This window comes from Cupressus sempervirens, chromosome 4 (assembly GCF_028749045.1).
Source record: "Cupressus sempervirens isolate cs-2001-9-10 chromosome 4, ASM2874904v1, whole genome shotgun sequence".
NCBI lineage: Eukaryota > Viridiplantae > Streptophyta > Pinopsida > Cupressales > Cupressaceae > Cupressus > Cupressus sempervirens.
Window position 1 is genome coordinate 72356073 of NC_143121.1, and position 16744 is coordinate 72372816.

Sequence of the window (16744 nt, forward strand, 5' to 3'; positions counted from 1 at the left end):
AAGTAGTTTAAAATTTTTGGTTATCTAGCATGGGCAAGGATACCTCCACAAAAATGAAAGGCATTAGAACCTCAAAGAAAAACTTGTATATTTGTGGGATATCCTAACCATCTTAAGGGATACAAAATCATGGATCCAGAGACACATGAAATATTATCTAAGAGGAGTGTTCATTTTAAAGAGACTTGTCCAAGTTTGGCTCCTTCAAATCCTCCTCCTTCCTCCTTCATGGAAAGTGATGAGAGTGATATTGCTGACTCAAAAGATTAGATTCCTTCAACGTTGACTCACAGGACACCACCTTTGCAGGGTCCACAAATAGTTGAGGATATTCCTTCTTCTTCTTCCACTAGACCTTGTTGGGCACAACAAACCCTTGATTCAGTAGGTTCATTGGTGGGGAATCCTTCAGATACTCAGAGGATAAGGTCACAACACAAATCATTTCCACATGCTTATATAGCCATTGCTTCAAATCCATAGTCATTTAAGGAAGCATCAGGAATTCCTAAATGGGACAAGGCCATGGAGGAAGAATATAACTCTTTGATGAAAAACAACACTTGGGACTTAGTTCCCCTTCCTAAGGGAAGAAATTTGGTTCAGTGTAAGTGGATCTATCAAACCAAATTTGTAGTGGATGGAAGTGTGGATAAGCATAAGGCTAGACTTGTTGCCAAAGGTTTCTCAAGTTCCTAGTATTGACTATACTAAGACCTTTGCACCAGTCGCTAAGATGAACTCCATTTGTTTGACACTAGCTATTGTTGTAGCTCATGGTTGGGTTGTACATTAGATGAATGTAAAGAGTGCATTTTTGAATGGTGGTCTTCATGAGGAGATTTATATGGAGCAGCCATAGGGGTTCATACAAGATTCTACAATGGTTTGTAGATTGAAGAAGTCTATCTATGGTCTTAAGTAGGCTCCTTGGGCTTGGTATGCCAAGATGGATTCCTTCCTACTCTCAGCAGGATTCACTAGGTGTCATTCAAACTTGAATGTCTACATTCTTCGAAGGGATGACTCACACTTGATACTCATGCTTTATGTAGATGACTTGATCATTACAGGAAGGGCTTCATCCATCATTGCTAGTGTCAAGAATTCTCTATAAGATAGACTTGCTATGACAGACTTGGGTTTACTACATTATTTCCTTGGTATTGAGATCACACAATCTCAAGCAAGGATCACACTTTCTCAACCCAAGTATGCTCTTGATTTTCTTTCTCAATTTCACATGAGTGACTGCACGCCTACTCCTACTTCCTTTTTTTCAGGTGTCAAGTTAGAGGCCAAGTGTTCCACTCCACTTGTTGATGCTACATTATACAAACAGTTAGTTGGGAGTCTCATCTACTTAACACATACACACCCTAACATAGCATTTGTAGTTGGCATGGTTTCTTGCTTCATGCAAGAGCCACATGAGCTTCATTGGAAGACTACCAAATGCATCTTGCACTACATACAAGGTACACATACACATTGGATACATTATGTAGCAGATATTGGACTTTAGTTGGTTGGATATACAGATTTAGACTATGCAGGGGATCTTGATTCTTGCAAGTCTATTTCAGGTTACATGTTTCACCTTGGTTTCGACCCCATTTTTTGGTAGAGTAAGAAGCAAAATAGTATTGCTCTTTCTTCAACTAAGGCTGAGTATCGAGGTGCTATCACTATGATGACATAAGCTATTTGGCTACAACATATCCAAGAGGAGTTTGGATTTAACATACCTAAACCCATAGTGATACATTGTGATAATTAGAGTGCTATTGAGATCTCAAAACATCCAATTTAGCATCAGCAGACCAAACACATTGAGATTCATATGCACTACATTAGAGACTTGATACATGAATAGGTTATTGCATTACAATATTTTCCTACAATAGAGCAGGTCACAAATATCTTCATCAAACCCTTCACTAAGGTCAATTATATCCATTTGTGAGATCTCTTGGGTGTGCAGGATGTTTCAAAAAGGGGAGTCCCTTGACTTCTCTCTTGTTTCTTCTAGGAGGGATCTTTTCCTTATCTAAGTTCTTCTTCTCTCTCATCTTCATTATTGTACTTATTTCTCTTTTGGGGGGAGGGTTTTTGCCATGAGGTTTTCCCTCTTTCTTTGCTTTATGAGAGATTCCATTGCATATTTATATGTAGATCATTGCTTTTTTACATGGGTACCTAACATGGCCTAGTAGCTGAGACCCATTATGCATTTCATCATAGCTTTTGTGAGCTTAAGCGCATTCCCTTAAGTTGCACTTAAGGGGGGGTATTAGTGTAAATAATTATTATTTACACTTTACTTAAGTTTACTTAGGATAAATTCATTATTTTATTCTTTATTAGGTTAGACACCTAGGAGAATGTGTACTCATATGAGTTTTCATGTTGACAACACAAGAGTTAGCAACTCTATTTTATCCCATGGTGTCTACAACATTGGAGTTTGCATAATTAACTGAGTTGTCATGTAGACAACACAATTATTCGCACTCTTAATTAAGCACATGGTGTCTATAATATAATTTTATGTGACACATTTTTGTAGGCTTATCCTCTCATAATTTCACTAACTCCTATGCGTAATGGAGGATAATCCATTCTTGGTGGACATGTGCTTAGTTGTGAGACTTATCATATTGCTAACTCCTAGACATTCTAGAAGCATTCTAGAGGCCTTTATATTCAAGAACTCCTAGTATACTTGTACATCAATTGAATATCATATTTTTATTCTAATCATACTCTATTGGTCTATTTTGTGCTAGTGTTTGAGCTTCTTGGTCTTGGGTGATTTTGCCCTAAGGAAAATTCTTACACCTAGGAAAATATGCAGATGGATTGGTAAAGACTTGCAAACTAGCACACTTAAAGTATTTTTGGAATAGAACATAATGGTAAAAACCATTTGATTTCATCATTCATGGATTCAAAGTTATGACATCCCGTACAGAGGTACTGATCAATCTACATTTCTTGACACTAGTAAAAAGTTATAAATTGCATTTGGAATCACGTTTGAAAACTGATCAAATAGATTCATCATAGACTCAAAACCAAAACATAGAAAGTGTGTGACCTCTATAATGTAATGCAAGAGGAATTTTATTATTATAATCAAGTAGGTCAAAGTTATAATTGTTCAAAGAGGGCCTCCCAAAATTAAGAGTAATTTGCATCAACATAATAGAGATAAGTAACCGACTTCGAGGGATTCAAAACCTAGTCAAAACATATCAAAATGACATGAAAATTGAAATATGGACTCTTTGATATGCATACTAAACACTCATAAATCAGTAGGTCATGAAACATAACAAGGTGCATGATATTCAAATGAAAACAAAGCCTTCTGTCATTGATTGACACTTAGGCAAAAATGCAAAACTAAACATTACTCAATATTGAACTTCATAGAATGACTCTAAATAATAGTTTATCATTATAAGATGCATGTATAGGCTAAATGTAAGATGATAGAAACATAAAACATCTCTTAGACCTTAAATTGACAACTAGGTACATAAGCATTAAAAAGCACTTATAAGGCTCAAAACGACTCAAAATTTTGGAATGGTACTCAATATAGAATGCAATTTTGAGTCCCATCACTCTCCTTGCTCATTCATCTTATTTCTGAATACCCACTTGGTTCTTATAACATTTTTTTCTTTAGGTCTAGGAATTAATTCCCATATCTCATTCTTCATAATCTGATCTAGTTCTTCTTTCATTTCTTGCATCTAGTGATCATCCTTGCATGCCTCATCTACGCTTTTAGGTTCTACTTGAGAAATTAGACACAACTCCTCATTTGCTCTGTTCCTTGTCATCACACTTTTATCCTTGCTCCCAATTATCTGCTCTAGAGGGTGATTTTTTGTCATGTTTCTGCTGGAAGTAGGAGTTGACATCTCAACTCTTATCTCTTCTCTAGGTTCATATCGTCGATCTTCTCTATGCTCAATAGATACATCATTCAGCAAGTCATTATTAGTCTCAAAAAGAACTTTGGTATTTTTTCTAACAATTTTAGATTTATCCTCTTCTTCATCAGAATTATAATCAACCATCTTCACTTTAGTACCAAACTTTTCATCAATCCTTACATTTGTGCACTCAACTATTGTCTTAGTTCTATAGTTGAAACATCTATATGCTTTGCTTTTCAATGAGTAACCAAGAAACATACCTTCATCACTTCTAGGATCAAACTTGCCAATACTATCATCTCTCTTTATATCACACTTCTAATTATTGTCTTGCCCATACCTTTTTTTACCTGTACTCTATTCAAAGTATATACTTCAATATTAGTTGCTTCTCTCTAAAATATCTTTGAGACATCATTCTTAAATAGCATCTCTCTAGCTGCTTCTACTACTAATTTATTCCTTCTTTTAGCAATCCCATTCTGTTCAGGTGTTCTTGGTGAAGATAACTAGCTTTTGATTCCATTCTCTTCATAGAACATGCCAAACTCTCTAGAGGTGAACTCTCCTCCTCTATCTAATCTCAACCATTTAATCTTTACACTAGATTCATTTTTAACTCTATTCTTAAATATCTTAATTTTTTCAAAAACTTCAGACTTCTATTTAAGAAATGATACCCACATCATCCTAGTGAAATCATCAACAAAAATCATAAAGAACCTTTCTCCATAGAATCCTCTGGTTCTTGTAGAACCACTCAGATCTGTGTGAACAATCTCCAGTAGATAACTCAGATCTGTAGTAGATAACTTCTTGCTACAAAAAGACACTTTCCTCTATTTAGCCATAATACATTCCTTGCAGATAACAATAGTAGGCTTAATAATCTTAGGCAGATCTCTCACTGCTAACTTTCACAATGTTATCAAAGTTTATACGATAGAATCTTCTATGCCATAACCAATAGTTTTCAACCTTTACAACCAAACATGTTATTTTAATATGATTCAACTGAAATACATTACCTTGGATTTGGTTCCAGTACCAATTAGCCTACCATGTTTGTCTTTGATAATACAAGTATTCTCTATGAACCGCAATAGATATCCCTTGTCTACCAACTGTCCAACACTTAACAAATTTACCATAAACAAAGCAAACATCATCAATGCTAGTTTTACCATTAAGAGTAATAGATCCAATCCCTGTGATATGGCAAGTTGCACTATTACCAACTCTAACAATACCTCCATCATGATTTCTAAACCTTAACAAATTTGTTCATATACATCACTAGTCATGTGATGTGAACATCCACTATCAATTATCCAATCTAATTTCTTCTCAACTTGGGTAACTAGAGCTCTCTCTTGCCTAATTTCTCTATCAAGAGCATCTTCCTTGACAGCCACAAATCCTAATTCATCATCACTTTCACTCTGATCTCTTTCATCAAATTCTTCATCTTCATTAGCATATAAAAAATTTCTATCCTGATCACTTTTAGGCTTAAATTTTCCTCTAAACATTTTCTATCTTTTAGGATATTTAGATGCATAATGACCATATTCATCAAAAGTCCAACACCTAAAGATTTATGTACCATCTTTCTCTCTTCTTACCAGAAGGGCTATTCCTTCTTCAATCTTTTTGTCTTCTTTAAATTTGCTACCACTGGCAAAGTCTCCTCTTGCACTTGCACTTCTTGATTGAATGTTTAGAGCACTAAAAGTTGTCTCAACTCTGGCTAGTTTTGCAAACTAGCTCAATTCTTCTTCTACAGACTCTAACCTTCTAAACAATGTTTCCTTTGTAAAATATTTGGTGTAGGGAATTACTAGTTGAATCATCTAAGCTATTTTCTTGAATGGTGGTGTTAAAATCTTCAAGATCTTCCATAAAACCTCATCATCTTGTTTAGTTCCACCAAGAGACCAAATATCTACAACAATTTCTAATATTCTACCAACATAACTTCTTAAGGATTCATCTTCCATCATCTTAGCATCTTGAAATGTGCAAATCCAATTTTTTAATCTCATTCTTTTTGCATGATCATCACCTTGAAAAGTAACTTCTAATGCTTTCCAAATTTCATGAGAAGTTTGAAATGTCTTTACCTAATTGTATTCATTCTCTGGAAGAGCTGACAGTAGGGCTTCTCTAGCTCTCATGTTACACACGAATAGATCTTTTTCCCCTTACTGCATTCCTCTAACTTATATTCTTCAACAATTTCCATCTTATCTTTTGTCAAAAACCAATATCAACCCATGCATAGTAGATGAGTCTTCATCTTTTCCTTCCAACTATAATAGTTGGCCCCATCGAATCTTGGACTATCCTTCCTGAAAATATTTGTATTAGATCTCCAAGGTTGTTAAGCCTTATCTTCAAGGACTTAAAGCTCTAATAGCAATTGTTAGAATATATATAGTCCACTGATATAACTAGGGGGGAGGGGGGGAATCAATTATCCAACTATTAGCACAATCACTAACCTTAAAAAAACTTAACCATGTGAGTAATATAAACTAAAATCACAACAAGACACTCACACACAATTGACACTAGATATGTTAACTAGGGAAACCCTTGATTAGAGGGAAAATCCCAATGGGGATGGTATCCACAAGATGATGTACCAATATAAATATTCCTTATTAGAGGATAGACCCTATTAGGAGTCTATTACAACATTTAGTACATATGAGTCTCTGTTAGGAGACTTTGAATCCTTGTTAGGAGATTCCAACCCTATTAGGAGTTGTGGAAGACAGCTAGACTGCCCAAACAACTTCAAGGTTAAGATCAAAGAACCCACTATCCAAATGATCTTTGTATTATTCTTTAGAGAATAATAGAACTAAAATATGCTTCCTTCCTCTATCTTTGTCCTATAAACTAGAGTTTTGCTCCTTCAAATCTTGTAACCAGATTTCATATTGCGCATCTAATTATCCATTGGATTCCTTACACACATTCAGTAAGCATTATGCTCCTTCTCGCACTATGCACTAATACTTTGTATTCCACTTGATCCTCTACTACAAGTTCTCTTTACAAGAAAGGAAAACAACTTTCCTTTATACAGTATCTTCATAATAATTCCTTGAAGCTTTCCCAATTAATTAAAATAAGATAATTAATTAATTCACAATTATAATAGCACTATTATCTCATAGTCTATACAAAACTTCACACATTGCAAACTACATCTTGCACACATGTTGGAATCATCACATGACTATTCTTGATCATTGTGTAATTGTGCATCTCTTTATTACATCTCAGATGAAAGATAATAATGGATCATTAAAACACTATTTTTCAATACTTTGTATCTGCACTGCTTCCTGTAAATCAAGTGTATCTCCCATACACCATTGACTCAGACTTAGTCCTCATAACCATGTCATTAGGACAACCTCAAGAACATGTCCTCCACTGTACACCATCTAAAAATTCCTTAGCTTCTATGCATCATAAGATTACTGACTATTATTCTTCTAGTCTTTACAAAATTATTTCTATGTTGACATCAATGACAAATGCAGTCATGAATGCAACATATTAATACTCTTCAATGCTTAGGATACTCCCCCAATGTAGTATCATCAACATTCATGCTAACAAGGATATCATTGAAGCTCTATTGAATGAGCCTATGGATCCCAAAGTCACCTATTTTAGAACATATGATGAAGCAAAGGTAAGAATTGAGCTTGAGATCAAGATACATCAACCAGTGAACAAAGGAAGGAAGAGGATAGAAAAGTAAATGAAAAACACAAAGCAAGCAAGTCCTACTCTCATGCTGATAGAAGGAAAAGGAGATGATGTAGAGGATGATGATGTAAAGGATGAAGCGGATGAATCTAAATCTGAGAAAGAAGAGCCTCCCAAAAAGAAGGGGAAAGTCATTATATAACCAAACCTACCAAATCCTCCCTTATTGTATTTACAAGAAGGACAACCAAATCTAAGAAGAAGTTGATGTTAGGTAAAGATGAAGCTGAGCAGATTATCTTCAAAAGATCTACACCTACACTGCAAGAAATATTGAAGAAAATCATGGCATGTTTTTAGTTTCTCAAGTATGAGACAAGGAATGAAGAAGAGAAAAGGTAGATTGAAAATACTCTTATGACTAAATTTGACAAATGGAAGTACTCACTAGATGATCTTGCACAACAAATTCCTGATGAACTTATGAAGGTAGTAAAACATAGATGGGAAAATGTAAAGAAGACTATCAAGGACATCTTTGAACAAACTTTGAAGCAACTCATGCCGAGTCTCAGTGAGAAGGAAGTGAAGGAATCCTTGAAGCAAAATGAGAAGAAGTTGACTCTCAAGTTAAACACATGCATGATATTGCTTTAGGATATTGGATATATGGTGAAGGAAGCTACTACTACATGGAAAAATATCAATCAGTTGCACAAAGCTAGTGACTTTATGGTGCATGTTAATGATAAGGATAGTGATGATAAGGATGCAAAAGAAGAAGTTGAAATAAAAGTTGATGAGATAGATGATGTTAATCTTGATGATGAGGAGGAAGAAAAAGAAGCTACTAGAGGAAGCCTTTCAAAGATACAAAGTATTGAAAAAATTGATGCAGAGAAAATTGTAGCAACAGTCATGGCTTCATTTCCTCGCTCTCCAAGAAAAGCCTTAGTGCAATCAGGCTTAGAGAAAGCTTCTACCGAGTTGGTTGTGGATACCACTACTACACCAAGCACCCAACCAAGCTATGGATCTATTCTGACGAATGTTACATTAACTGAAGTGCCCAACACTTCATCTATCAAGCAACAAGTTCCTCCATCATTAGGCTTGACTGAGCAACAACAAGGTTTTTCTATTTTTAGTGTCATTTCTATTCCATTTGTCTCTATAATTGTTTCTATTCCAAGTGTATCCATAGCTAGTACAATGATAGTTGAGAATCAGTCTCAACCAAGCACCAAAGTTATAAATAAGGGTAAATTATTTCTACCATTCTAAAGGTTGAGGGTAAAAAAGAAGTAGAAGAAATTGATTTGGATGACGACAAAGTTATTCCAAATTGGGATATCTCTACCCTCACCCCAAATCAAATGGATACCCTGGGTGAACTATTGAAGCAATTGGCATTATATCAGGCCAATCAATTGGAGAGTCAGGAACTCAACTAACATTAAGGACTTTTCATACTGGTGGGGTATTTACGAGTGATATTGCAGAACATATACAAGCCCTGTTCACTAGAAAAATGGAATTCAATAAAAATTTTGTTTTCCCTACCCACACCTGTCATGGGCACCCTGCTTATATATGCCATAATAATTTAGATGTGACTATCGATAATCAATATGAAGTACAAAACTTAACAATTTTGCCAGAAAGCTTGCTATTTATTCAGAATAATCAACTCATGGAATTAGAACGAATAATTGCTGAGATTTATGCAAAAAAAACCCCTTTTGAAGAGAAAGTAAAGAAATATATATATATATCTTGGCCTGACAAGAGAAATGCACTAGAATATCCCTATGTTGTCTAATTTAATAGAAAAGACAACTCATTTATGGGTATTATCAAGAGGAATATATGAATCCACTTTTCATAAAGATCAAGATCAAGTGGATATTATAGAGCTTCTTCTTGACAAACATAAATTGCTTTCAAATTATTCAGTGGATCAGGTGAAACATGAATCGGTTGACTCAAACTGGTTTGAAAGAGGGAAAAAAATCTTTAATTATCTCAAAACTGATCGAATCATAGCTAACGAACATCAAGACTCTATCGATTGCACCATTCTTTTTGAAAATACCAACAATATGAGGGTAAAAAATGAACTCATCGTACCATTATAGTGTGATAAACAATCAAGGAAGTGAAGAATCCCTTGTCCTCATTTAATTCTTAGAATGCCTATAGAATATATTTTCTATAAAAATGAAAATAACAATATTTTTGCTTTTTTGAATGACCCTCGTTCAAAAATGATAAAATATGGGAATATTCTCGAGGGTCATTCAATTGAAAAAGAAAGGACAAAGAAATTGTTAGAGGTTATGTTTGTAGTGCTAAGCTAAAATACTTTATTATTGATTCTAAATAATAATAAAATCTTTGCAAGAAGGATAGCTAGGGATTCATTGGAAATACACTAGTTCCTACTAATTCATAATCATAAGGAAAATCCTTTTTCTTGTCAATTGAATTGATTACTTTCCTTATTCTGTAAAAAAAGGAGGAGTCGTATGAGGTGAAATTCTCATGTATGGTTTTGAAGCAGATATCATTTGAATTGAATGAATGACCATAACGAATGTCAGCTCAATCTGAAGGGGAATATGCGAAAGCTTTACAAAATTATTATGAAGCCATGCGATTGGAAATTGACCCCTATGACCGAAGTTATATATTGTATAATATAGGTCTTATCCACACAAGTAATGGGGAACATACTAAGGCTTTAGAATATTATTTCTAGGCATTAGAATGAAACTCGTCTTTACCACAAGCTCTTAATAACATGGCCTTGATTTGTCATTACGTGTGGCTATTTGTACTATAGAATGAATTCATTTAGTATGCAAAAAAAAAGAGAGGCTTTCTACATATGCACCATCTAAATTATTAAATTTAGTTTTCATTCCTAACAATCTAGTTTCTTTGTCTATTAACGAAATGAGAGCTATGTACTCAAAGAAAGAAACTATCTCAGTAATAAGGTTACAAGTCAATATATTATTGGATAAATATTTATGTGAGAAAGTGTTAATTCATGATTTGCATAAATCGTCTAATTTCTTTGATAAATTGAATTCTATTATTCGTAGAAATATCAATTTCTTGATTGAAGATATTTCTAAAACTCCTTTAATAAGCCTACAAATTGTCAATTTTGACAAAAACTCTTGCTATCCTTTTTTAAATAGTTTAGATTTAGAAGAAAAGACCTCTAGCCAGTATTCTCAAAATAGTTTTAGTTCAAACATAGATATTATTCAAACTCAATCTTATCAAGATGATCTATTGTCTAAAATATCTTTGCGAATGAATCAATTTGTAGAAAAAGCAAAATATAGTTCAACAGAAAGAGATATAATAGAAGACAAAACTACAGGTGACTTTATGGAAGATGAAGCCATAGGTGAGTTTATGGAATTCAAATCCATAGGTGACTTTTTTGATAAAGAAAAACTAAAGTTAGTATTTTCAAAACTAAAGTGTTTTGGAATAATTTCTTTTAATCCAAATCAAATAAATATTATTTTTGATCAAATAAAAAGAAATATTATTTTTGAGAAATGGGGTTTGTTTCAAACACATAAGTCATGGTTGTGGTTTTTTATTTCCAAAGGGTGGAAATATACTAAAAATATGTTTTTTACTCTTTTTTCGGACATAGAAATACCAATAAATAATATTAATCAATTGATATCAATCTCAGGCAATATTAAGCAAAATTGGATTCACAATTTGAATATTTTGTGGGCACTTTATCATCAATTTTGGAAAGTTCTAAAGTGAGAATTTAGAGATAAAATTGATCAAATTATCACAATATTGAATGATCAAATTCTCATAATATTAAATGATCAAATTCTCCCTATATTAAACAATCAAATTCTCCCAATATTGAATGATCAAATTCTTCCTATATTTAATCTTATGTTATTCCGCTGGAATATTAACAAAATATTGCAAGAAACAAATGATGGATGATTTTATTTATAAGGAAGAAGATGAAGAATAATTTGAGAGAAAAAAATAATGTTACCATTTTTAATAATGTTTATTGATTTTGTTTTTTCTTTCCTTTCAATAGAAGTCGGTTCGGTTACAATATCTTAAAAACATAATTTTCTATGCAACTAGAGTATCATATATAACTATACTTTAATTCTATTTATTGAACTATAATAAAGCTAGATATAGGCATTTGTATTTTATTTGTAAATGATAGCAAAGGAGAAAAATTTATGTATGAAGTTCAATGTCTAGATTTCATACTTACAGAGAAAAGTGTTAATCTATTTGAGAAAAATTAATATATTATAAATGTCGATTTGGGATCAAATAAAACAAAGATTAAAAATTGGATTGAACTTTTCTTCAATGTTAAAGTAATAGGAGTCAATAGTTATCGACCTCCACAAAAGAAAGAAAAAAGAGGAAATAGAAAACAAATAATGAAACATAGAATGCATTATAAACGTATTATTATTACACTAAAACCAAGTGATTCTATTCTACTTGTTCCTTCAAAATGAAACTTGTTGGAATTGTTAAACATGAACACCTGTTCGTACAGGACTTTGATGTCAGGCACACATGATAAATCTCTATCAAATTTTGATGAAAAAGTCCAATCTCATCCACAAAAGAAATTGACTTCTGGTCTGCATCATTGTGGGAAAGGTCGTAATAATAGTGGAATTATTACCATACGTCATAGAGGAGGAGGTCACAAGCATCTATATCGTCAAATTGATTTTTGACGGAGTGAAAAAAAACATACTGGGAAAAAATGTAACAATAGAGAGTGACCCTAATAGAAGTGCATATATCTGTCTTGTGCACTATAGAAATGGTAAAAAGACATATATTTTGCATCTGAGAGGGATTATGATTGGAGATACTATTATTTTCGGTGCAAGAGCCCCCATATCAATGGGAAATGCCCTACCTTTGGGTGTGGTTTGAATTATTAATTGTAAAGATCATTTCCTTCATGGGTATGTTCTCCTACTCCACCAAACACAGAAACCCCTCCATGAGCCTTAGAAATGTTGTTGATTAATTCCATAATCAAGACTATTTTACCGACTCCACCTCCCCCAAATAATCCAATTTTTCTCCCATGGCAATAAGGAGCTAAAAGATCCACCACTTTAATGCCCATTTCAAAGACTGAAATTTGGTATCCAACTATGTAAAGGCAGCAATAGATCTATGAATAGGAGATGTTGTGAGAGCATCTACAGGACCTAAGTTATCCACAGGTTCCCCAAGAACATTAAAAATTCTCTCGAGAGCAGTTTCACCAACTAGAACACTAAGTGGCCCTCTTGTATCAATTACTTTCATTCCTCTCATCAAACTGTCTATAGCACTCATAGTGACAGCTCTAACTTTATTATTTCCTAATAGTTGTTGTACCTCACAAATCACACTTATTGGTTGACTAGTTGTATCATTATCTATTAGTTATTTGTTGATGCTCTGAGTATTGAGGTTGATAGTACACAACCTATTCTTGATCAACTAACTAAGATTTTCCACAAATTCAATGAAGATCTAAATGGATAGGATAAATTGTTGCAAAGAGTTGAAAGGAAGTTTGAAAACAAAGTGTTGGAGCAAGTTGTACAAAAAATTACAATAGATCAAGTAGAGTTATCTACCATTCTTTCTACACTGGTGTTAGTAAACAGATTGTCCTCCAAATAAATATATACAAATTAACCCTAAAATGCCCAGACAAGAAGACTTTATTAGCACTAACAGTTGGGTCACTTTTCCATTGGACTATGCAAGTGCCCTCTCAATTTTATAAGGGATAGATCCTTGATTTAGATATAAAAAGAATAAAATTTAACAAATGCTTTTAACCTAAAAGAAAAGGCTACAAACATCTACATGTAAACACATAATAGATGTGAAAGGAAAATGAACAACTAGAAACAAAAAACAAATGACACAAAGTCCATTTGTTCAAACCTTACATATCAAAGAGAATGAAAAATGAATGTACTTTCTATCCTTTTGAGGAAATGAAGAATCAAAGCTTCAAAAACCTTGAAGTCAAATGTATTCAAACAATAGTGATGCTAAAATGCATTTAGAGAAAACTAAAAATTATACAAAGATAATAATCAGTGGAAAGATAGATGCTCAAACTCTAAGTTTTGATATGCAATTATCTCTCATATCTCCCTTCTCTAATGAGCAAAAGATTACATAGATCTTATTACATCTTTGAATCAGGATCACTACTTAGAAGAAATAAACATTCCCTCCCTTACATTATGATTAAAATCAAGACTTTCCCCTTTGCCCAACACAAAGTCTAGAAGAAGAAAAAAAACTATGCTCTTTCACAGTCCCTTATTATGTTGTCACTCAAAGTCTCCCTAGTGAAATTTAGCAAAAATGGAACCTTTTTCTTCACTTTCTTTTGCATATTTATCTTCCTCTCTTGATGATGCTTGTCAGTTTATTATAACTAATTCTTGAAACTATCTCCAATTATACTCTTTAATCTTTTGTTCTCCTTTTGATAATATTCCTCACCTTTCTAATATGATATCTTCATAAATTGTTTATGCAAAGTTTAAAAGGATATACTTCAACATTTTAAATGATATTTAAATGATATTTGGATATGTGACATACGAATGTATTAATCCAAAATAAAAATATTTTTGATGTTGGGCGGATTAAAAATAATTTTGACAGTAAAACTAGGCCTTAGTGCGAGGGGCATAAGTTTTTATCCTACTGTTGGATCTTGTTGATTCTCAGATATGTTGTCAGAATCCTAGTCATCTACATTCTCACTGAAGCAATTTGGAAATAATATTTGAGTCAAAATTGATTCACTGTTATTTGAAGGTCTATCAAACTGTCATAAATCAGAATTGCTAAGATAATATTACCAAAATTAAACTTGTATTTCCCATCATTGCTTCCATCCATTTGATAGATTTATGATTTGTTGCAGCCATATTCCCATTCTTAGGTTTCTAGAATCATTTTTCTTGTTTCAACTCTTATTTACTATAACCATATCATATTCTTGAACTGGTGAACTTGAATGAATCAATTTGAATCATGAAATTATTCTCTAAACTGATGAGTAAAGATTCGAACTTTGAACTTCTCATCTTGGACTCGTGAATCATTTTTGAAGCAATCTAAACTTTTTTGAACCAGTGAAATCTAATTTAGGTAGGAATTTGAACTACACACCTACACTTATAAACCTCTGAATCATTTCATATAAGGATCTAACAATGGTTTTGCACACTCTAGAAACAATCATTTGAACACACCTGTTGTGCCATATCAAAACAATAAACATGTTTGAAATGCAGATTGAAGCATTGAATCATTGAACTAGGATGGCTTATAATAACCCATTTGAACCTGCTTTGAACTTAGTTCAAAGAGTTTCAGGACCCTCTATTAAAAGTTGAATTACTGGGTCTATACAGGTGCCAACAGGGGCTCTAATTGTGGGATTTTTTTGGCACAAAAATAGAGAACTCAAGTATTCTCTGGGAAAGACAAGTGCCTTATCCATTGGGTGAATAAGGTCACTAAGAAAAAGAAAACTAGGAGTTGCTTGCAAAAGGGCAGAGGGGAGCAGGGCAAAACCAACTAGAAAAACACTAAACTAACAACAAGCATGAAGCTTGTGCATTATTCAAACTAACTCTACACACACCAAAAGAATATATATATATATATCTATATATATATATATATATATATATATATATATATAGAGAGAGAGAGAGAGAGAGAGAGAGAGAGAGAGAGAGAGAGAGAGAGAGAGAGCCTACCACAAGAACTAGAAGTAAGAAAAAGTCAACGTGAATCCATTTACCAACTGGGAGAAGTAGGAGCCATTTCTAAACAATACGCTGCATCCACATGAAAGAACCCAACACCACTTCATTTGGATAGACTCCTTGTCGCTACAAATAAAATTGATGTTGCACAAGAATTTGGAAAAGTACACATTTCACTCAAAGAGCCACAATTCATCATTAAATTTTAGGATCCCCAAGTATTCCAACATAGAATGCTCAACATCATTAGTAAGCTCAAACTGGAAGAGTTCATACTCCAACATCTGAAAAGAGAAAATGATATCACCTTCAAACTATTTGTTTGAAATAATAGCATTGTAAAAATCAAATGGAATATCACACATTGCATGTATACCTAGATTAAATACAAAAATGCATACATTTTGGAATCCCAGGAGCATACATTTTAAGATAATCGATTTGCTGACCCAAATATTGAACTTCCCTTCACTTGGCTAGGTGCAAGTTTGGCGTCTTTCCCTTTCATAAAATTCATGACAATAGTAGTATCTAATTTGCTACAAGTACAACCCTTCAATGAACGTGTGGTGGTCTTCTTCATAAGAGGATGGTCATTATAACAAAATGAACCAAACGAAAATACCATATCTAAGGGATCATGCTGATTTACTAGCCCAAAGAAAACATATTCAATGCTATCAATATTAGCATTATCATTGAATGAGTATGGTATACAAATTTTACCTTCTATATTTGAGACTGCTACCACCATTTGTGTTGGATAATCTTCTTTACTTTCCATTTCACTACCTTTTGAATAGGATACACTCATGTCATCTTGGGGTTGAAAAGTATTGATATCCTTCTTATCGGGAACACACACCACTAGCTTATCATTAATATGGGAAAGTTTTGCATTAAGATCATTACATTCTTTTGGATAACAAGAGATAACAATAGGAAATATAAAACTTTCACCCTCATTTCCAATATTTGACTGAAAAAAATGTGACTCCTCCCTTAGCAAACTCATTTGCATATCTTATCAAACACATAACTTTTAACATGGTTGCATTCAACTTCTTCAACCATAGGGTCTACTTTTAAAATAAAGATCTCATCTTTCTTGGCTGTAATTAAATCAGAAAGCTCCCTATCTAAAACTAAAATTGGAAATGCACCAATACTTGAGGTCATTATAGAAGAGCATTCTTGTGCAATAGG